General features: G+C 37.9%; 1 long non-coding RNA gene and 1 other non-coding gene across 2 annotated transcripts in view; both read right to left on the bottom strand.

Annotated features, from left to right (window-relative positions):
• Positions 1-25,964, bottom strand: part of LOC133240132 (uncharacterized) — a 166,411-nt gene that overhangs the window by 107,129 nt on the left and 33,318 nt on the right. The gene's annotated exons all lie outside the window — the stretch shown is intronic.
• Positions 1,034-1,105, bottom strand: TRNAS-GGA (transfer RNA serine (anticodon GGA)). Its single transcript has one exon. It is a non-coding gene; the product is annotated as a tRNA-Ser (tRNA).

A 25,964-nucleotide genomic window follows, 5' to 3' on the forward strand; every position in this document is an offset into this window, starting at 1 on the left:
TCATTTTCGTGGTGCTCCAGGCAGCATCTAATTATAAAGGGTTTTTTGATGGGTTTTGTTTTCTTTTCTTTTCAGGCATATTGATATATTCTTGTCCAGGAAAAAGGAACTCATGAAATAAGTCTTTCATTCTAATGTACAATAGATGGAAGGAATTTGGGGGTTCTACACATGTCTATAAAAGACAAAGTGACCTCCAAAGTTACACTCGAGCTCTGTTTCGGTGAGTCTGTGAGTTGTGATGAATGAAAATGGGCAGGAGCGGGCCATGTAAGCAACCTCAGTGTCAGTGAACAATGTATTCTGCTCTCTATGCAAGGACATGACTGCAAGCCTTGCACCAAGCACACATCCCCATGATTCCAGGACTGCAAGGTGTTACTTACACCTATGGAAGAGCAGTGAAAACAATGAAAAGAACTCAGACCTTTGTGATGTCAACATTGTCTAAACAAATTCCTGTTTAAATAATCATGAGCAGAAAACACCAACTCTCGGATGACAAAAACTGAAAAATAGAAAACTGAGCTTTGTGTTTTTATAAATTCTTTTCATGGCAGTGCCTAAATTAATGTACTACTATTCTACACTTGCTTACATGATCTCAGATAAATATATTTATCTAGCATTTTCACTTGTGTCCTCCACTTTAATAGTGAGTAACATCTAAGAGGTTTTGATAAACTTCTACAGACAAAGGCAAGCAGAACAGCAAAAGTGCTCTTAATGTTGTAAACGATGAAACTTCCTTTCATAATTACAAACAAGTTAAAAACAAGATATTCTTATAATCCAATCATGCCAAGTCTAGATTGAAACTCCAAACAGGATAGTCAATGTGGAAATATAAAGCTAAGGGTTGGTTTCAAAGCACAGTAGAGATGCTTGAAAAGGGAAAGTGAAAGTGAAGCCGCTCAGTCCTGTGTCCAACTCTTTGCAACCCCATGGACTGTAGCCTACCAGGCTCCTCCCTCCATGGGGTTCTCCAGGCAAGAGTACTGGAGTGGGTTGCCATTTCCGTCTCCAGGGGATCTTCCCGACCCAGGGATCGAACCCGGGTCTCCTGCATTCCAAGCAGACGCTTTAACCTCTGAGCCACCAGGGAAGCCTTTTTAGAGATGCTTAAGACATATTAAAATAGATTTGTAGGGACTTCCCTGGTGGTCTAGTGGTTAAGACTCTATGCTCCCAATGCAGGAGGCACAGGTTCTATTCAGGGTCAGGAAACTAAGATCCAGCAAGCCATGTGGTGCAGCCAAAAAAAAAAAAAAATAAGATTTGTAAAAATGGGAGAGTAACTTGAAGAAGCAAATGCTCTATTGAAAACTTCGTCTGTATACATGAAGAGAAACAGAGAACAAAAAGCAGATGGAAAGACAAAGGCTGGAAACAGCAGGAAAAAACTTGATTGTTAAGATAATAGTAAGGTTTTGAATGAAGCAAGAAGGCAAAGACCCAAAGCTGTTACTACAGTCAAGATCCCTCTTCTCTAGGCTGTTGGTTTTATTCTTGGCTCCTCAGGCCATACCCATCTGATTAGTTATAAAGGTTACAATCCCTAAACCAAAATTTGTCTCAAAGTTCTCATCCAGTAACCCACCAGAGACTGTGAAGACCTCTAAGAGCTAGAGATAGATATCAAAGCTTTAGAACTACATCATAAGAAATCTTTTCTCATTTTATCCATGTGAGAAAAGAAGTAATAATTATGTTTTTGCCTTTAGCATTGCTTTTAATTCTCAGAACTTTTTGGTAACATATGGAGTTTGTTTTAGTTATGAAAATTAACTGTGTTTATTTTAATTGCAAGATAATATAAAATTCAATGAATATTTTTTTCCCCATAGAATGTGGAAATTATGCTGTCTAACCATGTGAAATATGAACTGTTCCTTTGGCTATTCATCTACTGGCTTGGCATGACTTTTATTTTAAATTCTAATTTTCAGAGTCCTTTCGGAGGATGTTGTTACTTCATCCCATAGTCCTGTGAGATTTGTACGATGTCTGTAAAATTCTGAAGTGTGTGTAGGTTTTTTTAAGTATCACATATAATTAGGATTAAATATTCACATTATCATGAGCCTGTTCTTACAGATATAAAGCAAAGAAAATTCCCAATGGGCAATATTTCAGAAAATATTTGCATCCTTAACTTTTATAGCATTAAATCTGTCTTACTGAGTTAAAGCTAACATTGGTTTAGTGACCAACTTTGAATATTAAAACATAAATAAATAAATCAAAAATATGACCTAAAAGATAACTAATTGAGCAAGAGAAAGAGATAAACAACATAAATTATAAGTTATTGATTTCATTTTCATATTTTAACTGGTTATTCTGCCAGTTATAAGTATAGTTTATGTATGTGAACACATACATATTGCCACTGTTTAAAAATGACATGGTTCAAAGATCTTTAAAGAAATTTAATACTTTATGGGCTTAAAATTAGGAAATCTTTATCCCAGAAAAACTGGAAAACAAAAAAATCAGAACACTTTGCCTTTTCTAATGCTATAATTCTGTATTATTTGGTTAACTCTTTAGTCTTCATGTTGCCCTCAAATGTTTAATTGCCGGTGTGTGTTACTCGCTCATTTGTGTCCAACTCTTTGCAACCCCATGGACTGTAGCCCGCCAGGCTCCTCTGTCTATGAAATCCTCCCGGCAAGGATACTGGAGTGGGTTGCCACTTCCTTCTCCAGGGGATCTTCCTGAACCAGGGATCGAATCTGGGTCTCCTGCATTGCAGGCAGATGCTTTACTGTCAAAGCTACTGCTGCTGCTAGGTTGCTTCAGTCGTGTCCGACTCTGTGCGACCCCATTGACGGCAGCCCACCAGGGTCCGCTGTCCCTGGGATTCTCCAGGCAAGAACACTGGAGTGGGTTGCCATTTTCTTCTCCAGTCAAAGCTAGTAGGGAAGCCCTTTAATTGCTGCAGCTGTTGCTAAATCGCTTCAGTCGTGTCTGACTCTGTGTGACTCCACAGACGGCAGCTCACAAGGCTCCCCCGTCCCTGGGATTTTCCAGGCAAGAACACGGCGTGGGTTGTCATTTCCTTCTCCGATGCAGGAAAGTGAAAAGTGAAAGTGAAAGTGAAGTTGTGTCTGACCCTCAGCAACCCCATGGACTACAGCCTACCAGGCTCCTCTGTCAATGGGATTTTCCAGGCAAGAGTACTGGAGTGGGGTGCCATTGCCTTCTCCTCTTTAATTGCTAGAGGTAGCAATAAACATTGACTCAATCTGTAACTTATATAATCCTGGAAAAAATTGCTCAGAATAGCTAATCTATAACTTGGCAGTGGAAACACTTGAAGAAGATGCACTAATCTAACAAATTAAGATTTTAATCTATAAAGTGTGTTCATTATATAGAGATCAATTCAACAAATACAGTCTGAACATCATCTCCAATAAAGCACAGTCCTGAGTCCTTTTAAGATGCACAGCAAATGAAATCCTTGCCCTCAAGGAGCTTAGGTTACGTGTGTACATTAGAAGGAAGATCTGTGCTTCTATTAAAGTTGTTTTGCCTCAGACAATTTTATATAGGAGCATTAAACCTCATGAACATAATGCTTTTTCCCTTTAAGAACAGTAAAACTAAAGACATTTATAGGGAAACACTGCAATTGTATTTAAAGACAATTGAAATTACTTAAAAGCGAAGACACCATAAAATACTTTTAACATGAAACTATACTATTAGAGTCCTCAAATAAAGAGACATGTCCACATTGTTAACTGCAATTCAGGAGGAAAATGACACTTTTAAGAAGCCAAATTTTTTCAGTTAAACAATATTTTTAAAATAATTCTAAAGAATTTCTTTTAAGCAAAAAGTTAACAAAACATGTATCAATCTGAATGTTTTCTGAGGGTACTTAAATTTATTTTTTAATCTGGTGACTTAATATGAGAAATGCTATTAAATGCATCCCACCTTCACCATAGGTTCTCAAATGACTTAAAGGAAGAATGGTACTTTATTTATCTTCTTTTCGTCAGTCCTTAGCATGGAGACTTGTACATAGTAGGAAAGAAACAAAAGTTGTTCAATGTTAGAACTACTTCTAATATTATCTATTTGGTCACCTGCAGAATTATTTTCACATGCTCAGTGTCCCTTCCACTCTCTACCATCCCTAACAGCAATTCTCAGATGTTGCTACTGCCATATAGAAGGATGAGGGAGAAGCAGGTAAACTTGTGGGAGCACGAACAAAAAAGAAAACTGGTCAGGTTTTACAAATGATCAACAGAGTGACGGCAAGCCTCTGGCAGCTACTGTGCTATCAGATGGGTGGAAAACATTCATCACCATTGCTAACTATTTTCTGGATAATGCTATTCATTGAACTCTCAAATTTAAATCATCACACACCGGCTAAAGATATGAGCAACTCATCCAACAGGGCAGGACTAGCTATAATTAATATACAATAAATTTCTAATAAATATTTTAATGAATAATTAAGTGAATAAATGAGAAGAGATACAAAATGAAATGAAATGAGGCATGAAATTAGTATTGAGTGGCACAGAAAAAGAAGTCCAGTGGTAGAGGGCCAGAGGTAAGACACAGGACCATCAAAAATCACTTATGGATACAACTGGATTTCAGCCACACTACTGGCTAGCTGGCTTGGTACACAGCACTGCCTATGAAAATGTAGACAGTAGCTCTGGGCCTTTACACACCCGCCACCTTTCTTCTGGAAAGGACCAAACACTCATTACTTACGTAGTCTTAGATCTTTATCTCAAGCATTATCATCTAGAAATTTCCTGTAATGACCTGCCTCCTTCTCTTGCTTTAGCAGTTATATGTTCTACCAGTCATTAGGAATTCTTATTCTCTTTGTAGCCTTTTTTTTTTTTAGTGCTCTATTTATTGGGTATCTTCTATATCATATCCACTAGGCACTGGGTATAGAAAAGTGAACAAAATCTTACTGTCCAGCACAGCAATACACTATAATGTAAGCCTTTGTTTCCTATGTTATTTTCTTTGTTTCACAAGAATAGTCTTAACAATTAAATGTGTTTTACAAGTACTGCTGCCTTAGTAACTATTTAAATGATAGGTATGTGATAGAGGTTAGAATTATTTAGCAATTTCCTAAAAAGCACATGGAACATTAGGAGAGATTTTGTTTCTAATGAGGGGGATAAAAATGGACTAGTTTTCTCCATTATATATTAAATATGAGGGATCTTCATGCAAATGTTAGATTGTAATTCCTCTCTACATCTCCTAACAAAAGACCTCAATTCACTTACTGAAACAATTAACTAATTGTAAATGAAATTAATAATCTAGATAAATTCCATGTAATAGCTATAATATCCTTATACAACTACCTTATAGAATCCAAAGGCTATTTTTTTAGTGCATTAATGAAATTCTCCTTTCTGAGAATATTAGGAAATAGGATTTTTAAATTAAAAAATAATAAACACGTTCCTTTTTCTCAAGAAATATACCTGGTTTAGTGTTTTGCCTCTATGGTATGAAAAGACAACTTTTTATAAAAGACAGCTCAGAAAATATTTTACAATTCCCAATGAAAGGCTAATAGCAAAAACACACCTACCCTCAAATTAAGCAATATATAATAATGGTTAATGAAACGAGCTTCGGAATCTAGCAGCCTGAGTCTGAACTTCATGTCATTACTCAGCACCTGGGAGACTTGGACACTTCCCTTGATTTTACTAAGCCTTGGCTTTCCTGTCTGTTGTCTGTGGTGAAAGTGCAATGGTGAATTAAACATTTTTCTCAGTCTCGAACACAGAGTAAGGGCTTAATAAATGTCACACATCATTATTACATGTTTGTTCAACTGACATTATTCCCACTGAGTGGTGCCAACTTTGAAAAAAAATATTATAGGGTAGTTCACCATATGACTCCTAAAATCTCTCCACTGATTAATATTAAAATTTTATTTTCGATTAATAATTTCAGCTTCAAAATGTAAGTTTTTTTTCTTTGTCTCTCACATAAAGAAATAGTCAAGCTTAACATAAGAAACGCTTTGAGGATGCATTAAGCAGACCTTTATACCCATGTCTGGAAAAATAACCTTTTAATTAAGGTTATTATTGCATATTTTTTGCCTGATTTCAATTTTAATTAATAGTGTTAAATAATTCAAGAAAATTAACTATGAAAATAGTGAAATTATAATCAATGGAGTAGATGAGCAAGAATAGGCTTGGAATGCATCAAAGTACATAAACTAACTTCTCAATTCAGGTGAATGCCTTGTGTACTCTGCAGCGAGACCTGACTCCCACCGTCACAGAAATATGCCAACTAGAACCAGCTCTTATTTGCCTTTATTTCTCTGCTCCGTGACCCTCTCTGACTTCTCCTTGAAACATCCTTTGAGCATAACCTGATTCTCATTCAATTCTCTTTCCTTCAGCCTCCCTGTATTCTCTGAATCTTTTTTAGATTCTGTTTTATTCCCACCTTTCGCAGGTCTATTTTCCGCCTCTTCTTTTGTCCCTCTACATTTTTTTGATTACAGTCACTAACTTCACATTCATAACTTCCATTTATTTCAGAAAGACTTCAGCCACCTCACCACTTCTGTCTGTTTCTGTTTAGATATTTGATGACACCCAGAGTCAAGGAATGCTGGGAAATACCTCTAGCTGAAAGGTCAAGAGCCCAAAAAAGACTTGGGAGAATTTTTTTTTTTTTTTGAGGAAGAGCCAATGCAATGACTAGTCTTTATTGGGAAGAAGGAACTTCACAGCACATTTTGAGAGAGTTAATGCAGGGGTTCAGCAGGCCAACTGGGAGGCACCAGCTTGTGGTCCATATTTAGGGCATCTTTGAGTCTTGACACTGTGCAGCTAGAACCAGATGACAGCACTGTTTTCTTCACAGTTGCATGCCACTATTCACTCGCTGGTGATGGAGGAGACTAAATTAGGATCTGCTTTGGTACCCAAAGCTGCCTCTGGGGCGAGCACATTGAATGGGTCTCATCCCTTCTGTGACCTTCCTCTCCAGACCAGTTGTCTGCTCACCATTAGCAGGAACGCCACCTCGGTAGGCCTTCAAGTGCATCACAGTAGGTCCACCTGGCCCATGGGGCCTCAGGGTGGTCTCCAGCCAGTGTTGCAGCTCTGCAAAGTAACCCTGACTGGCTTTCTCTCTAAGGAAAAGAGTGAATGAAGTCTGCTGACCTCTACCCCTCACCTTGGTTCTCAGTTTCCCTTCTGCTGAGGCCAAAGCCCTACTCACCCTCCCCATTTTTTCCAGAACAAATCACTATACAGAACCCTTGACTGGGTTCCTGCTACCTGTTTTTGGCCTCTTTTCTTACTTACTTATTATTTCAAGTATCTTCAGATGGACTGTACCATAATTTGTCACAAAAAAAGTGACAAACAAAAAGTTATTATGTTCACAGGAAAATAATGGACTAAAGCAATGGGGATAAAGTTGATATGAGTAAGGAAAAAAAAACTTAAACACTGAAGAGTAACCAGAATTCCATATTTTCTTGCAAGTCAACAACAAAGAGCTTTAAAGAAGATATCCACAGGTAAGTAAAGATGTGTTATATTTAAGTATTGACGTATAAGCAAAACTAATAACTATAACAGGAAAAAAAAATGCAATTGAGAGAAGACATTACTAAACCTCAGTGGTGATAATAGGAAAGAGGAAGAATTAGAAGTTACAGATGCAAGACAAATTACTATTGGAAATGAGAGAAGGGTCATTGTTACAGATCTCATGGACATGAAAAAGATAATACAAGAATATTATGAACAGCTCTATAACCACAAACTTAATAATGTAGGCGAAATGGGACAATTCTTTGAAAGACACAATGTACCAAAACTCGCACAAAGAGATTAACAGGCCTCCATCAAATAACTACAGTGAATCAACAATGAGTAACCTTCCAACACAAAAGCATCCAGCCCAGGAGATCTCAATGGTTAATTCTACAAAACATTTAAAGAAAAGATGATCCAGTTCTCCACTGCTGCTGCTGCTAAGTCGCTTCAGTCATGTCCGACTCTGTGCAACCCCATAGACGGCAGCCCACCAGGCTCCCCTGTCCCTGGGATTCTCCAGGCAAGAATACTGGAGTGGGTTGCCATTTCCTTCTCCAATGCATGAAAGTGAAAAGTGAAAGTGAGGTCGCTCAGTCGTGTCTGACTCTTTGCGACCCCATGGACTGCAGCCTAACAGGCTCCTCCATCCACGGGATTTTCTAGGCAAGAGTACTGGAGTGGGATGCCATCGCCTTCTCCGCCAATTTGCTCCAAAAAACAGAAGCAGAAGGGACCCCTCCTAACTTATTCAATATGAGGTCAGCATTATCCTAATACCAGAGAGACATAAGAAAGAAAAACTAAGAACAATATTCCTCATGAATATACACGCAAAATTCTCAATTAAATATTAGAAATGGAGTCCAAAAATGTATAAAAATAATTCTACACAACGATCAAACCTGGAATCTACTCCAGGTATGCAAGGTTGGCTTAAACCAATTAGTGTAACGCAGTACATCAACAGCATAAAGAAATTATAGATGTAGTAAACCACATGATAATGACGATTTTGGGGGAGGGAACTTTGGGATTATCTCAAAAGAATACATCCCTAGAGAATGCCACAGATCACTAAGTTTGGCCAGCTCATGGGAAAGAAGAAAAACACCCATTGATTCAAAAGACTTAGAGGTAAGTTTGAGAGTCCAGACTTCATTCTTAATGTCACAATATAACATTTTACAAAACCTTACTTTACAAAACCTTAATCTTACATTGTAATGGTAAAATAGCTAAATATAATAGTCATGTGCACTCCACAGAATTTGTGCAAGCAAAATGATTGTACTTATGACATCATTTTGAAAATCAAAACGTAAGCCAATATGTTTTAACATAAAATATTCAGATTTTGGTTTCAGGAGGTACAACATTAGCAATTATGAGTTTTCTATTAAAAATGTGACTAAATAATCTCTAAAGAAAGCTAAGTATAGGGTATGTGAGGCAGGGCTAAATTTACAAAGCTAATATTTGTAACATGAAATAAAATTTGAAATTCACTGGGCTGAAATATATTCAATATCATATGACTAGAGGAGAAGAGAATAAAAAGGATATGTGAAATTTTAAATATATTCCTCTCATTTTAAGAATGATTCCTGTAAAAAGAATGAATTATAATATTCTAAATGTAAACTCAAGTCCCTCAAATATCAAACCTGAACTAAAATGAAATCTCCATTTTTATCAGTGGGTAGACAGAGTTTCTGCTTTAAGGTTCATTTTTTTAATCTTGTGCAAAAGCAAAATATTTATACACTACTATACATTTTCCACAGCCTTCTACTTTTCTGTATTTATCTCCTTTTTTGAGCACATAATGTATTTCCGTCTACTGAGAAAAAAAAAAAACTGTCTCAAATATTACTACTGATTGAACTAAATTTGGCTTTTATACAAACCCACATGGGAAAATAATACTAATAAAGTCATTGACGGTGGAGAATCTACAACCATCTGTCACTTGCCAAGCTATGTTTACACTCCGGCAGAGAAGGACTATAAGGTAACTTTTTCCTAAAACTGCTTATCATTACCAGCACGAGGAACTTTCTCCAGATCCTTAATAAGTTATATACAAGCTGAAACGATGTCCTTTTTCAAACCTTAACCCTGCTCCATATCATTATTTATTCAAGCACTGGCTTCATTCAGAGTTAGAAGGAAGAAGGCAAGGCATCAAATGACATCATTTCAGCTTTCTACAATAAATTATACACCTGTCAAATCTCCACATTCTATAAAACTGCATGACTTTGGAAGCACATGAGCATTTTCAATTTTTTCCATTATTCTTCCATTTAACTTATAAAATATAGATGAAAAATATTTTTTTTTTTGCATTTAGTGAATCCCTGTTATGATTTCTTGGTTAAAAATACAAAATTTAGAAACTCTTATTGAATTAAGGGAAAAATACATGCCCACTAAAATATTACAGTAACGTAGTTTTTTTCAATGAAGCAACTCTTAGAGTGAAACAACCACATTCCAAAATATTCATCACAGATCCAATGAGCATTAGAAACTTAGTATAGGAAGACATAGCAAAACTGTACCCAGGTCCCTGGGAACTTACCACCCAGTTAAGTAAGTTATATAGTAGTAATAACAACAATAACAACAAAGCAAATATATGTACTACAATCTCGTACATGAGTATATAACGATTACTATATGTCAGGTATATGTCTAAGTCCCTTACCTATACTAATTCATGTAATACTTACAACAACCCTACAGAATGGGTAAATTTATTATGAATCTGCATCTGCTGCACTGGCAGGCAGGTTCTTTACCACTGGGAAGCCTTTTGGGTGTATTATCCATATAAATATACCACAGGCACCTCAAATTCAACATGCCACCTTGACATTTTATAGAAACACTTTTCATGTGTTCACTTGCTTTCTCTCTCCCTGACTAGCATGTAAGCTCCGTGGAACAAGATCTTGCCTGTTAGTTTATGGTTATATTCCTGGTGACCAGGCATGGTGCCAGGCATATAACAGGGGCTGATTTATTTGCTAAATGCTGAATATTTATGTATGTAAAAGAATGAAAGTCTAAATTTGTCTTAACTTCTTTCCCCCACCAAACAAACAACAAAAACACAAAGGCTTGACCATCTTGATACATGCTCTCTATTTCTTGTGTTACACACGTGTTCAGGCAAAAGACCTGGAAATCGATTTGCTCCCTTTTCACCACCACTCTCCATACATACAATCATGCAATTGTCTTGCTCCTTCCTTCTAATTACCTAATTCTTCCACTTCTGTTTTCACTTCCACTATTGTATTTCTGATTACCACATATTAATATTTTGCTGGGAATGCTACAGCCTCTTTACACATTTGCCCCTGACTTTTTTTCCAGTCCACTCTCCCCACTGGCATTCAATTAATGTTTCTAGAATATAAATCTGATTACATCGTTCTCTTATTCAGATATTTGATAGGTTTCCAGTGTCCTCAGGATGAAGTGGAGAAGGCAACTGCATCCCACTCCAGTACTCTTGCCTGGAAAATCCCATGGACGGAGGAGCCTGGTGGGGTGGGGTCCATGGGGTCGCTAAGAGTCAGACACGACTGAGCAACTTCATTTTCACTTTTCACTTTCATGCATTGGAGAAGGAAATGGCAACCCACTCTAGTGTTCTTGCCTGGAGAATCCCAGGGACGGGGGAGCCTGGTGGGGTGGGGTCCATGGGGTCGCACAGAGTCGGACACAACTGAAGTGACTTAGCAGCAGCAGCAGGATGAAGTACAAGTTCCTTAAAACCAGTTAGAATGTGTTTCATGGTCTAGTCATTGCATAAGGCTATAATCTCAGCCTCACAACAAACCCTTCTACTGAACTTCTTGGCTGCCTAAATTTTACATTAATGAAACTCTTTGAGTTTATCAACTAAATTTCTTTTCTTGTTCCCTTGGGTTTTTTCAAATAATGATACAACCTGAACCTCTCCTTTTTCCCTTTTACCTTCTTCCATAATATTTATCATTCAGGTCTTGGGTTTAATATCTCCTCTTTTAGAAGGCTTCCCATAATTCCCAAAATGATGTTATCTGCTTGATTATGTTCTCTATTCCTACTGCTGCTGCATTCTGTATTACCTTCTTCTGGGAACTGCTACAGATGATTTAGGGCTTCCCAGGTGGCTTGGTGGGTAAAGAAGCCACTTGCCAATGCAGGAGATGTAAGAGACACAAGTTCAATCCCTGGGTCAGGAAGACCACCTGGAGGATGACGTGGCAACCCACTCCAGTATTCTCGCCTGGAGAATCCCCAAGGACAGAGAAGCCTGGTGGGCTGGAGTCCATAGGGTCACAACTGAGTGACTAACACACACAGAGATGACCTAAGATGCCTAAGTAAATCATGCTCGTCACCATATCATAATAAAGAAGGCTCCTAGCTGGCTCAACCACACCAGGGCACTGTTTCAACTCACCCTGTCCTCTAGCATCTACCCACCCACGTGCACGCTTGTGGAACAGTCAGATTTTAAAGGAAAGACGTGACTGATGAAACTTATTTGTGGATTCTCTCCTCCTTCCTCAGAACCAAGCATCTGTGAATTTATGTTGCTCACTGATGCAGGGAGATTTGAGGAGCTGCTGAGTTTGTGTCACAGATGTGTACATGCCCAAGTATATACACATCTTTTCATCAACTTACACAATTCTGGAATTCCAGGATAAAGTCACAGAATTTATCCCCCAACTGTGTCCTTTAACAAACATTTACTGCATGAAGGACATCCAAACAATAAACTACACTCCTCCTCCAGAACTCATAGATGGGTCCTTATTTAGACATCATTACCAATATTCCTCTTTAGTGGTACAAAACAGCCGCATAACCCCTAGGAACTCTCTGGAATATCATTTATTTAATCATTTTCACTATACTTATCACCACCTGAAATTATCCTGTTCATGAATTTGGTTATTTGTCCATTGCCTCTCCCCTCCCAGTCACTGTCATGCAAACTTTTTGATAGCAGGGACCTCGTATGACTTTCTCAGTGTTCTACTGCTAGTCTCTGCAAAAATAGATGGTACATAATAGGTGACCATTAAATATTTACTTAATTAGGAAAAGGACAAATGAATAGATTCCATGGATATTTTGAAAACACTATACTCTCTATTCGGAGAGGTTCAAACTAGGACACAACGAGGGTACGTTATATCCAGAAGGAGGTAATTTGAATTAACAAATTGGTATTCCTTCTCGAATTCTAATAATTTTTTTCAGTTTTAGAAGTAATTAGCTTGCACAAAAATTGTGAAAGGTAGAATTATAATCTCAAAAGACAGATTCAAATCTATAAAGTATCAACATACTTTTAAAGGTAAATAATTAGAAATTAAATTATATCTTGATTTGAAAGAATGTCAGCTAAGGGTTTACATCTCTTCATTAGTAAGGAAGCAGGTGCCACTCCCACTGATTTGTATCTTACTCATACACACAAAAACAAGCTAACTGGAAACAACTCTTGTAACTTATCTATCAGTCCCTAACTGAAGCCAAAGTCTTCTGACTTGTGTGCAGAAAACTTCATCAAGATCCTACTCAGGATCTACACAACATCTATAAAAGATCTATGCTGGATGAGTTCAACTCAGAGTCACAGAGAACACCATTTGGTCTCCAGCCATCGTCTCCACCTTAGTATTGACCAAGGCTCCTGAAATAAGCACTGAGGTTCAGAACCACTCATCAAGAGTCTTTCAGAAATCTCCTTTGCCTTGCTATGTCTCATTCCACACCTGTCTGCACCTTAGCTAGCACTGTATCTATCCTAACTGAATGGTTCTTAAAATGATGAAGTAGAACACCAGCTAATAATAAGGTCCCTGACCATGAATACTTCTGTTTGCAGAGAACAGAAGACTAACTGAGCTGATCAATATGATAGTCTCAACTGCACTACACCTGGACAGTATGATGCTGCTACCTGCGGTATAGAAACATCACTCTAAGTGCTAAGTAATAGGAAGAATATGTCTGTCATTAATTATGAGTTGGAATTCACACTATGCAGGGTACTATTCAAAGCCACTACATTCCTACACAACTGTAAATCACAATTTTATTTTAGAACAGGGCCTCTGCTTTCTGACTAGGTTTATAAAGAACATGACACAATGGGAAAGTGGACATTTACTAATACTCCCTTCTGCACCCGCACACAAGGAGCAGGTAATAAATGCTGCTGTCTGACTTGATCATGATGATGCCTGGCACAGTGGAGACACAATTAATGAATATTCTTTGACTGATGATGAGACAAGCAGCACAAACATGGATTTTTCTCCTTTGTCAGTTTGCCCCAAATAGTTTTGAACAAAGGCAAAATGTGCTCCAGCCGCAGCAGAAAGCTAAGACAACAGAATCTTTCTTGTTTCATCTTAATAATATTTACATATCAGTTTCTATATATAACTTATATATATAACAGGCACTGTTTAACCCTCAAAGCCACTCTAATAAACAATAATGATGATAATAACGTGCTATTAGGATTTCTGCTTTTACAGATGAACAGAAAACACAGAGGAGAGTATCTTGTCCAAGGTCACTTTCCCTTTCCAGTAGATTTCACTTTTGGCCTCTTATGTACAGTACTGCAGGGCTTCCCTGGTGGCTCAGAGGGTAAAGAATCTGCCTGCAGTGCAGGAGATCAAGGTTCGATCCCTGGGTCAGGAAGATACCCTGGAAAAAGGAATGGCTAACCCCTCCAGTATTCTTGCCTGGAGAATTCCATGAACAAAGGGGTCTGACGGGCTACAGTCCATGCGGTCACGAAGCATTGAACACGACTGAGTGACTAAGCACACACACACCTACACTGTTACAATGAACATTCATGTATATATGTACATATACATGAGTACAGTCTCTCACTTTTCATTCTTATTTCTTTTAAGGTAATGTGCTTTTAAATAAGAATTCTTCCAACACATTTACTGAAGTTTAGGAGTTTGCAAAACAAAGGGAGTCATACCTGAGAAACTTTATCAATTGAAAGAAGCTTCTCTTTGAGTTGTGAGACTTACAGGTTTAACACCAACAAGCTGCAGTCCTTGCATTAATTCTGACAATGGCGCTACTTTCAATTAAAACCACTAATACCCTAGGCACTGCTTCATGCTCCATTGCTTTTAACCTTTTTTCAAAAAATGAACTTTAAATAGATAAGAGTCACATCAGCTTTGTGATGAAATAGCTTCCCAGATGTTTGCAGGAAAAATGATATAGAGAAAGATGGATCCTCAGATGAGAAAGCATTTTCATGGCACAGTCAGGGAAGAAATTCAGACTGGATTCCTAAGAAGCAGAGAGCTAAATTCTTTGGACATCTTCTATCTACCCTGGGCTATTTACCTATTTTGTGTGATCTTTTTTTTTCAAATGTTGAGAAATATTATTTTGGAAAATAACTTTGTCATCTTTATAAGGAGATAACTTTCTGAAACATATATAAATGTTTGTCCTTTATTGAATGAGACATTTTATTGCATATTTATGGCAGCCACTCTACTTGCCTGTATGGTTGTTAAACCCATGCTATATATAAATATGTATTTGGTAATTTTAGCCATGAAGTGAAGTGAAGTGAATTTGCTCAGTCATGTGTGACTCTTTGCAATTCCATGGACTGTAGCCCACCAGGCTCCTCAGCCCATGGGATTTTCCAGGCATGAATACTGGAGTGGGTTGCCATTTCCTTCTCCAGGGACCTTCCAGACCCAGGGGTCGAACCTGGGTCTCCCACATTGTAGGCAGACGCTTTGCCGTCCAAGCTACCAGGGAAGCCATAGCTTTTCTTTTTATATATGTAAATAGGGAAGGAAACTTACTTTTTTTTTTTAACCTTTTGACCTCCTTCACCCGTTTTGTCTAACCTCCAACCTTGTATCTCTGGCAACCACCAATCTGGTCCCTGTATCAATGAGCTTGGGTTTTTTTTCTTTAGAGTCCACAAAAAATAGAAATCATAAAGTCTTTGTTTTTCTTTATGACTTATCTCAGTAAGCATATTGCTCTTGTGATCCATCCATGTTGTCACAAATGGCAAGATTTATGTCTGAATAATATTCCATTGTGTTTATGTATGTCTATATAATATATGTATATATACATATACATACAACAATTTCGTTATTCATTCATCCACTGATGAACACTCAGGCTGTTTCCATGTCTCGGTTATGGTAAATATGCTACAATAACGTGGGGGTGCAAGTATCTTTTCGCATTAATGTTTTTGTTTGCTTCAGATAAACACACAAACGTTCAATTGCTAAATCATACGGGAGTCCATTATTAATTTTTTGAGGAACCCCCATCCTGTCTTCCATAATGTCTGCGTGAATTTACCTTCCCACCAGTGCACTGGGGTTCCTTTTCTCCACATTCTCGCCAACATTTCTTACTTCTTGTCTTTTCGATGTTAGCCATTCCCAGACGTGAGGTGACAGCTCACTGTTGTTTTTGATCTGATTCCTCTGATGATTAATGATGTTGAGTCTTTTCATATACCTATTTGACATCTGTATGTCTTCTTTGGAAAATTTTTTATTCAGATTGTCCGCCCATTTTTAAATCAGATTGTCTGATTTTTGGCCACTGAGTTGTATGAGCTTTTTATATTTTTTGCATATTAGCCATTTATCAGTATATGATTTGCAAATATCTGCTCTCATTCAGTGGGCTGCCTTTCCATTTGGTTGATGGTTTCCTTTTCTGTGCAGAAAAGTATGATACAGTCCCACTTATTTGTTTTTGTTGCTTTTACTTTTGGTATTCGATTCGAAACATCATCACTGAGACCTAGGTCTGGAAGATTGCCTTTCTTCTAGGAATTTTAGGGATTCGGGTCTTAATTCAAGTCTGTAATCCATTTTGAGTTAATTTTTGTGTATGATATGGGACAGTGGCCAAATACTTAAAACTGAATAACTAACTTAGAGATATTTTTCCATAGAGCAAATTAAGATATATCTGGGTTTATAGTGTGATGCCAGTTGCATGTTGAACGTGTGAGAGAAATACAACAGTACAGTGAAGTAAGGAACTAGCTATGTTCAAATCCTGGCTCCATATTTACTTTACTGCAGATTTTAACAACTTGAACAGAATAAAAAAGGTGGGAGAAAACAGAAAAATCTAAAATGAAAGAACTCAGTCTGTAGTCTTGCCACACAATTATAAATGATCTAAGTGGTCAGTGCAACATATGGCACAGTAGTAGGACGGTAATTTAATAATGGTGATGGAAAAAAAAGTGAAAGTGTTAGTTGCTCAGTCATATCCAACTCTTTGCGACCCCATAGACTGTAGCTCACCAGGCTCCTTTGTCCATGGAATTCTCCAGGCAAGAACACTGGAGTGGGTAGCCTTTCCCTTCTCCAGGGGATCTTTTCGACCCAAGGATCGAACCTAAGTCTCCTGAACTGCAGGCAGGTTCTTCACCTCTGGAGCCACACCAGAGAAGCCCAATGAGGCTGATAAGATAATACTATTTTAAGTCAAGTCAACCTCCTTTATAAGGCACCTATACAAGCTACATAACTCTCCTAGGTACTGACAACATGGGAGTATGTAAAATAGACCTCTTTCCAGCCCTGAGAGAATTCACCGTTAACTTGGTGCCGAAGCTTCATAAAATTAGGTAATGAAAGTTAGGGATTTGGGGGTTGGATTTTATTAGAAAACAAAAATTAAAGGAAGATTCTGAAGATGAAAACAGGAATGACTTCCAGTAACTTTTTATGTTTTATCATATTCATTATATGCTGCATGCAAATATATGTGGGCCTATGGTTTTTTCAGTGGTCATGTATGGATGTGAGAGTTGGACTGTGAAGAAAGCTGAGTGCTGAAGAACTGATGCTTTTGAACTGTGGTGTTGGAGAAGACTCTTGAGAGTCCCTTGGACTGCAAGGAGATCCAACCAGTCTATTCTAAAGGAGATCAGCCCTGGGTGTTCCTTGGAAGGAATGATGCTAAAGCTGAAACTCCAGTACTTTGGCCACCTCATGTGAAGAGTTGACTCATTGGAAAAGACTCTGATGCTGGGAGGGATTGGGGGCAGGAGGACAAGTGGACGACAGAGGATGAGATGGCTGGATGGCATCACTGACTCGATGGACCTGAGTTTCAGTGAACTCTGGGAGATGGTGATGGACAGGGAGGCCTGGCGTGCTGCGATTCATGGGGTCGCAAAGAGTCGGACACGACTGAGCAACTGAACTGAACTGAACTGGAGTAAATTTAACCTAATCCTAAGGATCATTTGTCCTTTTTAGTTTCAATGTGTTTTTATATAGTTTATCCAATTAATATGAGAATAAAACATAGAAAATAAACAATAAATATAATTTAAGGAAATCATTTCCAAAATACTTGGAATCATTCCCAAAAAGCTACTTGGTATCAAGGCAGAAAATGGAAAAGTAAAACTTAATGTTAACTTTAGTTGCTATAACATATCATGTAACTGTATTGCATTTTTTCTACTTTGAATTAAGATCAGTTATATCTTAATGAATGAATTTTTTACACTATGAAACAATTATTATAAATGATTTTTGAGATTATTCCAGTAGTTTTTACTACATGAAATCTGATTACTACATTGCCTTAGGCACTTTTTATGTTTTGTTTATAAAGCTCATAAAATGACTAAATGAAAAAGATAAACAGAATGAAAAGCTTGAAGGGCTGACAGAAGAGCTATGGTTCCTACTCTATTAAATCTATACTGCATATCTAAAAAAATAATTTATGACAATGTCTTTGTATGGAAGAAAAATTTTATAATGTTTAGATCTATTAAGAGAAAGGATGATTTCCTAGGGTTTGAAGCCATAAGAATAATGAAAAAGAGATATATCATCCCTCTGTCTTCTATCATGTGTAAAGTCAATTTTTAAAATGGCAAGATATTCAATCTAAAACCATTAAAGATTATTTCCCAAATCTTGCACTAACTTTAGATATATAACCTATTATACAGTCATTTTACAAAAAAAAAGTAAAGGGAGATTTATCCTTTTACTAGATCAGGTAGCTGGATGGCTGTCTTCATTAGGGATTTAAGTATAATCTTGCCTCAGGTAGATAAAAGAACTAAATCACCTCTTATGATGTCTCTATGACAACTTCCAACACTTGGAAAGTAAGTACACTCTTAATGCAACAACCAGCATTTATGACTGGAAGGAATTATAGAAACCATCCAGTTCAGGGGTTACCAAACTACTGACCGTTTCCTGGTTTTAATAAATTTCATTATAAGACAGATAGTTTCATGCTCATTCACTTGTTTCTTTAAATATTGCCTCGGCTGCCTTTGCATTACGACAGCAGAGCTGAGGAGCTGCAGCTGAAACCACAGGGGCCACAAAGCAAAAAAAAAAAAAAAAAACCCACTATCGGGCCCTTACAAAAAAGAGCTGTTGACTCCTGACCTCATCCATCTATCTCATTGACAATGAAATGGTTAAAGCCCTGAGAAAGAAAAGTAAGTTGCCACACTTACCCAGACAGTAAACAATGGAGGTCTTCTGTTTCTAGATTCATTGAATGCATCATTATACTATCCTGTCACTTGTGATATAAAATAATGTTTGATATCCTCCAGAATGGCTTCCAAGGTGGTGCAGTGGTAAAAAACCCACTTGCAATGCAGGAGATGTGAGTTCAAATCCTGGGTTGAGAAGATCCCCTACAGGAGGAAATGGCAACCCACTCAGGTATTCTTGCTCAGGAAATCCCATGGACAGAGGAGCCTGGCGGAACACGGTCCACGGGGTTACAGAGAGTCAGACATGACAGAGCCACTGAGCACTCAAACTCAGTATTACTGATACAATCACATAATCCTTTCTAAGAATTTTTTATACTGGTAAATGTATTCTTTCGTCCGTCTTATTCTTTTCCTTGAAAATAAGGGAAGGTTTAAAAAGACTAGTAACTAGAACAACACCCATACCTTTTGGTTTGTAAGTTGTATTTGTATTGGTCTGACCAAAAAGTTCATTCAGGTTTTCCTATAAGATAGCATGGAAAAACCCAAACAAACTTGTTGGCCAACCCAATACATAACGAAACAATGTGATATGAACACGTAATACATTATATATCACTGGCTTCCAATTGTCAATCACATTTTTACTTTCCCTGATTGACTCCAAATTTCTGCCCATTACTGATATCCAAGTATACACCATGTGAAGACACCATCAAGCAGAATGCCAACCAGTATCTTCAGAAATACTTAAGTCCCATCACTTCATGGCAAATAGAAGGGGAAAAAGTAGAAACAGTGACAGATTTTCTTTTCCTGGGCCCCAAAATCACTGCAGATGGTGACTGCATCCATGAGATTAGAAGACACTTGCTTCTTGGAAGTAAAGTAATGAGAAACCTAGACAGCGTATTAAAAAACAGAGACATCACTCTGCCGACAAAGGTCTGTATGGTCAGTGCTATGGTTTTTCCAGTAGTCACATATGGATGTGAGAGTTGGACCATAAAAAAGGCTGAGCACAGAAAAACTGATGGTTTCGAAGACTCTTCAGAATCCCTTGGATTGATCAAACCAGTCAACCCTAAAGGAAAATCAATCATGAATATTCATTGGAGGAACTGATGCTAAAGCTGAAGCTGCAACTCTTTGGCCACCTGATACAAAGAGCCAGCTCACTGGAAAGCTGGCAAAGATTGCAGGCAAAAAGGAGGAGAGGGCTGCAGACGATGAGATTGTTAGATAGCATCACTGACTCAATGGACATGAACTTGAGCAAACTCTGGGAGACAGTGGAGGACAGGGAAGCCTGGCATGCTGCAGTCCATCATGTCACAAAGAGTCAGACTCAACAACTGAACAACAAAAAATAGACAGATGGTCTGTTCTTTAAAGATTCAAGGAAGAGATAGTAAGAGCTTAGTGTTAAGAGTGAAAAGATGGCAAGCAGGTTACTTTGGATCAAATTTTACTCCACACCACCTGTCAGATTACAACATGTACACACACACACACACACACACACACACACACACGCACACATATATCTAACTCTTAAGGCACCCTACTGAAATGTTACATATCTTTTCAATCTTCAGAAATATGAGATAATACATTAATTCTCTTTATCATGATGATTATATATGTTATAGCTCAATTTAAAAAAAAACAAAGAAACAAAAATCATGGAATTAATATTCTTTTAGCAAAAGAAGAAAGGAAAACATAAACTAGCCATTTCTTGTCAAATTAAATCTTTGGTTATTATGTTGCTGAACTCAAAATAAACAAAATGCCATTTATTTCCCATTTTGCAGTGGTAAGTATTTTGATGTTTATGATATCAGTGGTTTGCAACAACAAGTTACCAACTAGTGCTGTCATCCAAATACTATGTAATCATCTGAAACTGTTGCATCAGTGATTCTAGTCTAGCACAGAAAATTTCAGTTCCAACAGGTACTTATGGAAGCAAATTCTGTGTACAAATGTAAAAACGTGGAAATATGAACAGTACAATAGAAGAGCCGGGTAGACTGAGCCTAGAGTACATTTTTTTCCAGTTTGGAGTTCAATGAAACTATTTTTCTTTCAAGAATCCAAAATCTGCTTTAATTAGGATATCAAAGAGACCAGACTTCCCAAAATTTTAACCTCACAAAAATGCTAGAATTAATGTCCTTTATGTTTCTAAAATAATGAAGTTTCCTATAGAAGGAAATAACACTTAGGGTGTATGCTGCATGCCTACTGAAAAGATTAAAGCCTTCTTGGTAATTTCCTAATTTCCCAGCTCCTTTCTTTCAATATTTGCTCTCAAGAGGTTAGTGTAGACTTCTGAGAAGTGCAAGCTGCTCTTTAAATCATCTTTTATATCCCACAATCACTGTTGATAAAATAGGACAATGTCAAGGGATTTTATGACATGTAATTCTTCAACATGCACAATAAATGAAAAGAATAATTTATACATCTCTAATTATAGTATGGTAAAAGAAAGAAGGAAGATCATATCATTGAAGTTACGAATTATGTATAAGACTCATCCAAAGCCAGCACTTACTTCTGTTCAGGATAACTTTATGGCTCATTAACTCTGTTGTGCGTAGAGGTAAGACTTTCACGGTCTTACTGTTCATACATTTTCAATTATAATTAAATTGATTATATACATTTCTAAATAACTAGTTTTTAAAAACAAAGGCGTGAATGACCCAATATATCATGGGATAAATACATGAGCCACAATTAGTTTCTTCTTAGCCTTATGGAGAGCTACTTTAAAAAAAAAAATTCTTAAACAGAAGTTATTTAAATTATGAAAATCAGTTATATTTTTAAATATTCAAAAATTTCAGCAATTAGTAAGCTATATACATTCAATTTTATCTCCTTTTCTGTTTTAAAGTCTAAAATAATATTTTATGTATATGTACATTCATTAATAAGTTTGAAACTCTTCTCATGTCACTTATAGCTCTATAATTTGGCTGAGGAAAACTATTTGATTTAAAAAAAAAAAAAAAGAAGAATTGCGTATTTCTCCATTCATTCTTCCAATGTACCCCTGAATCAACATTAGTTGGCCTGAAGTATGTTCAAGTCTTTAAACAAATATGACTGTGTCTATGTCAGGATCTGAAGAATTTGATTTGATTATGAAATAGATAGTGAAGTGAAGGTGCTCAGTCGTGTCCGACTCTTTGCGACCCCATGGACTGTAGCCCACCAGGCTCCTCAGTCCATGGAATTTTCCAGGCAAGAACACTGGAGTGGGTTGCCATTTTCTTCTCCAAAACAGACAGTATAATATTGTAAACTGTGCAGAGCATAGAGGTAAAAGTTTCAGTTTCCCACTGTTCACCTCCACCAGATCTTTCTCTCCAGAAGTAATCACAGTAAAAAAAAAAAAAAAAAAAAAAGAGGTAATCACAGTTAGGAATTTTTTGTGTATCATTTTGAGTTATATTCTGTGCATATGTATATGGGTTTTGAAATGTTAAGCCCTGTAGAGGAGAACAGGTAAGAACTAGGGATCAATGCAGAATATTTTAGATAAACAGAGGGTGATGACATTCCACTCAATAAAGTACACTCACTGGATAGCTCCTGTGTGCAAACTGTCATAATAAATTTTATAGAAGACATCAGTTCAGTTCAGTTGCTCAGTCATGTCTGACTCTTTGTGACCCCATGAACCACAGCACGCCAGGCCTCCCTATCCATCACCAACTCCTGGAGTCCACCCAAACCCATGTCCATTGAGTCAGTGATGCCATCACCCATCTCATCCTCTGTTGTCCCCTTCTCTTCCTGCCCTCAATCTTTCCCAGCATCAGGGTCTTTTCAAATGAGTCAGCTCTTCGCATCAGGTGACCAAAGTATTGGAGTTTCAGCTTCAACATCAGTCCTTCCAATGAACACCCAGGACTGATCTCCTTTAGGATGGACTGGCTGGATCTCCTTGCAGTCCAAGGGACTCTCAAGAGTCTTCTCCAACACCACAGTTCAAAAGCATCAATTCTTTGGCGTTCAGCTTTCTTTATACTCCAACTCTCACATTCATACATAACTACTGGAAAAACGACAGCCTTGACTAAACGGACCTTTGTTGACATGGGAGGGTGCAAAAGTGGAGAGATCACACTGGCTGCCTTCCATGAGTGTGTATTTCTGTAATGTACAAAAATAAACACCACTGGGGCTTCCCTGGCAGTCCAGTGGTTAGGACTTCCTGCTTCCAGTGAAGGGGGCATGGGTTTGATCCCTGGTCCAAGAACTAAGGTCCCACATACCACTTAGCGCAGCCATAAAAACACCACCAAAAAAGATAAAGAGCACTACTGTAAAAGCCATGCTGAGTGTTACACGGTATAAAAGAATCGGTTATGGGAGAACAAAAGTGAGTGGTTTCAATCTACTTGGATGAGTTTGTTTGAATTAATCATATGGTCAGGAAGACTGACACTGCTTAACATACTTAGAGGGGAAAAAAAAAAACAGCCTGGCATGACTCAGGATTAGAGTACACAAACAGGTACAGTAATTAATAAAGTAGAAAGGTAGGTGGAGGCCAATTTTGGATTTTACACAGTAGACAAAATACTGACATTACTGGTTATTTAAAAATAAGCTATCAATATCAGATATGTATTATAGAAAAAAAAATATCCAGTGGAAAGAAGAGTGGATCAAAGATGGACAAGACTAAGGTGAGTAAAATAAGAACTTACAGTGATCCTCCAGGCAAGACTTTCAAAAGGGCTTATAAACACGGCAAGACTGAACTGAGAGACAAATCAAAGAGGAGGGTCGACCTGAATATGGGGTTTAAACATTTCAATCTGAGGTATCAAACAGCAGGAAACTGGGGAAGCTGCAAGATTTCTCGCTTGACTGATTGTGTGGCTGCTGAAGTTATTAATTAAGAAAAGGGAATATAGAAGGAGCTGGGGAAGAATGGTGAGGAATAATGAACTCGGCTTTGAAAATACTAAACCTGAGTCGCCTGTGGGGCCCTCACAAAAATTATCCCAGAAGCAATGTCTGGGACTTTTAAGTTAATTGAATAGCAAAACTCAGAGCCATAAATTTAAGATGATTTCCATCTAGTTGATATCACCCAGCAAGATATTTTAAACTGAAGAAAGGTCCAAGAGATAAACACATCCACCAGGCAAGAAATGCTGAAGAAGAAAGAAAAGAAGGACCCAGAAGGATGCATAAGGGAAGAGAAACACCAAACAGCTCCTGACAGGCCTCCAGGCCTCCCAGAAGCTCGCATCTTCTCAGCACCACTTCTGCTCCTGGGATAGTTCCAAAGCTTTGTCTTGTGATTTTTCTTTGGGCTTTGATGACTGCTAGTCCTGGCCCCTTCTTTGTTATCAGCACTCAGACTTTCATCTTTCAGATACACAAAGAATACACTACTTGCCTCTGTCCTTAAGAGTTAGAAGTTGTTTTGAGCTGAAAACAATTTTTACTAACAAATACTACATGAAAAAAAGAAAGAGCCTTTTAAAAATAAAAGCAATAAGAGAGCTATACAGATTCAGTGGAATCTTAAATTGTTTTACCTTGCTGTTCATGTTCTTCTGATATACAAAGAAGCGAAAGCTTATGGTTCTCAGCACCCTCACTCATTCCATTTTTACGTGTTTCTTTTTTGCATCAGGCTTTTCTAAAACTCCAATTATCTTTTTGTTCCAGGGCCATGGCTCTGAATCTTTTCCAAATCCTTCCCTATTCAGTACACTTTAAACTCCCTAAATAAGTCTCAATGTTCAGCAACTGGACCCACCTGTGAGATTCATTTATATCTCGGAGATTACCACATAATCAGTGTTTTGTTCCTTAATGTAGGAAAATGCCTGTGTTACTGCTGCTTAAGTGAAGAGGAACGGATACAGGGTACAGAATGGAGTAGCGGAGATTTTTTTTCCCCTTCTCTGTGTTTTATTCCAGTGTCAACAACAATAAACATTTACTGACTGGCTCCCAAGCAGAATACTGAGTAATGAAAAGAAATGCCGCTTCTATTTTCTCTTCTCAAAAAAACTCATTAAAGAATAGCTATGCAAACAAGTGGAAGAGTTAACCTAGGAAGAGAAAATTACCTACATAACAACTTCAGTTCAGTCCAGTCGCTCAGTCGTATCCGACTCTTTGCGACCCCATGAATCGCAGCACACCAGGCCTCCCTGTCCATCACCAACTCCCGGAGTTCACTCACACTCACGTCCATCGAGTCAGTGATGCCATCCAGCCATCTCATTCTCTGTCGTCCCCTTCTCCTCCTGCCCCCAATCCCTCCCAGCATCAGAGTCTTTTCCAATGAGTCAACTCTTTGCATGAGGTGGCCAAAGTACTGGAGTTTCAGCTTCAGCATCATTCCTTCCAAAGAAATCCCAGGGCTAATCTCCTTCAGAATGGACTGGTTGGATCTCCTTGCAGTCCAAGGGACTCTTACGAGTCTTCTCCAACACCACAGTTCAAAAGCATCAATTCTTCGGCGCTCAGCCTTCTTCACAGTCCAACTCTCACATCCATACATGACCACAGGAAAAACCATAGCCTTGACTAGACGGACCTTTGTTGGCAAAGTATTGTCTCTGCTTTTGAATATGCTATCTAGGTTGGACATAACTTTCCCTCCAAGGAGTAAGTGTCTTTTAATTTCATGGCTGCGGTCACCATCTGCAGTGATTTTGGAGCCCCAAAAAATACAGTCTGCCACTGTTTCCACTGTTTCCCCATCTATTTCCCATGAAGTGATGGGACCGGATGCCATAACAACTTAGCATATTCTA

Source organism: Bos javanicus, chromosome 27 (assembly GCF_032452875.1).
Source record: "Bos javanicus breed banteng chromosome 27, ARS-OSU_banteng_1.0, whole genome shotgun sequence".
Classification (NCBI taxonomy): domain Eukaryota; kingdom Metazoa; phylum Chordata; class Mammalia; order Artiodactyla; family Bovidae; genus Bos; species Bos javanicus.